The following is a 2,305-nucleotide window of genomic DNA, read 5'->3' as shown; positions in this document are numbered from 1 at the left end:
CCTATAGGATTGCTGTGAGTCAGAATCAACTTGACAGCAACAGGTGTGTTTTGTTTTACATACATATGTATGTATATATATGTATATGTATATGTACACATATGCTTCACTGATTTTGTTTCTCTAGAAGCCTGCCTAAGATATTTAGTTATTATAAACTCTGCTGTCATTGAAACAAAAAGGATGCAAAACAGATGCTTCCAAAATTTTAGTCTTCTATGGTAACCCCTTTAAATAATCTGAATAAAATACAACATTGTGCTGCAGGTTCTAGCCAGAGCAATTAGGCTAAAAAAAAAGAAATAAAGGGATCCAAATTGGTAGGGAAGAAGTCAAAGTATCTCTGTTTGCAGATGATATGATCTTATACACAGAAAACCCCAAAGAATCCACAAGAAAACTACTGGAACTAATAGAAGATTTCAGTAAAGTTTCAGGATACAGGATAAATATACAAAAATCGGTTGGATTCCTTTACACCAACAAAGATAACCTTGAAGAGGAAATCACCAAATCAATACCATTTACAATAGCCCTCAAGAAGACAAAATACTTAGGAATAAATCTAACCAGAGCCGTAAAAGATCTGTACGATGAAAACTACAAGACACTACTGCAAGAAACAAAAAGAGACCTGCATAAGTGGAAAAACATACCTTACTCATGGATAGATAGCCTCAGCATTGTGAAAATGTCAATTCTACCCAAAGAAATTTACAGATACATTGCAATCCCAATCCAAACTCCACTGGCGTTTTTTAATGAGATGGAGAAACAAATCACCAACTTCATATGGAAAGGGAAGAGACCCCAAATAAGTAAAGCATTACTCAAGAAGAGGAACAAAGTGGGAGGCCTCACACTACCTGATTTTAGAACCTATTATACTGCCACAGTAGTCAAAACAGCCTGGTACTGGTACAACAGATACATAGACCAAAGGAACAGAATTGAGAATCCAAACATAAATTCATCCACCTATGAGCAGCTGATATTTGACAAAGGCCCAAAGTCCATTAATTGGGGAAAAGACAGTCTCTTTAACAAACGGTGCTGGCATAACTGGATATCCATCTGCAAAAAAACTGAAACAAGACCCATACCTCACACCACGCATAAAAACTAACGCAAACTGGATCAAAGACTTAAATATAAAATCGAAAATGATGAAGATCATGGAAGAAAAAATAGGGACAATGCTAGGAGCCCTAACACATGGCATAAACACAATATGAACCATAAGTAACTACACACAAGCACCAGAAGAGAGACTAGATGAATGGGAGCTCCTAAAAATCAAACACTTATGCTCATCAAAAGACTTCACCAAAAGAGTAAAAAGACAACCTACAGACCGAGAAAAAAATTTTGGCTACCACAAATCTGATCAGCGTCTAATCTCTAAAATGCACAAGATACAGCAAACCCTCAACAACAAAAAGACAAATAACCCGGTTAAAAAATGGGCAAAGGATATGAACAGGCATTATGGCAAAGAAGATATTCAGGCAGCTAACAGAGACACGAAGAAATGCTCACGATCATTAGCCATTAGAGAAATGCAGATCAAAACTACAATGAGATATCATCTCACCTCAACAAGGCTAGCACTAATTCAAAAAACACAAAATAATACATGCTGAAGAAGTTGTGGAGAGACTGGAACACTTATACACTGTTGGTGGGAATGTAAAATGTTACAAGCACTTTGGAAATTGATTTGGCGCTTCTTTAAAAAGCTAGAAATAAACCATACAATCCAGCTAATACGTCCTGGAGAAATAAGAGCTGTCACACGAATAGATATGTGCACGCCCATGTTCATTGCAGCACTGTTCACAATAGCAAAAAGATGGAAACAACCTAGGTGCCCATCAACGGACAAATGGATAAACAAATTACAGTATATCCATACAATGGAATACTATGCTATGATAAAGAATAATGATGAAGCTGTGAAACATCTTATAACATGGAAGAAGCTGGAGGTCATTGTGATGAGTGAATTTAGTCAGTCATAGAAGGACAAATATTGTATAAGACCACTATTATAAGAACTCAAGAGAAGGTTTAAACACAGAAGAAAACATTCTCTGATGGTTACGAGGGTGGGGAGGGAGGGTAAGGGTTATTTACTAACTAGATAGTAGATAAGAATTATCTTAGGTGAAGGGAAGGACAGCACTGACTACAGGGGAAGTCAGCACAATTGGACTAAACCAAAGCTAAGAAGTGTCCTGAATACAATCAAACACTTTGAGGGACAGAGTAGTAGGTGTAGAAGTCTGGGGACCATGCTTTCAGG

The sequence above is a fragment of the Trichechus manatus genome, unplaced genomic scaffold, assembly GCF_000243295.1.
Source record: "Trichechus manatus latirostris isolate Lorelei unplaced genomic scaffold, TriManLat1.0 scaffold00109, whole genome shotgun sequence".
In the NCBI taxonomy this organism is placed as follows: Eukaryota; Metazoa; Chordata; class Mammalia; order Sirenia; family Trichechidae; genus Trichechus; species Trichechus manatus.
This window is presented reverse-complemented; position numbering follows the sequence as displayed.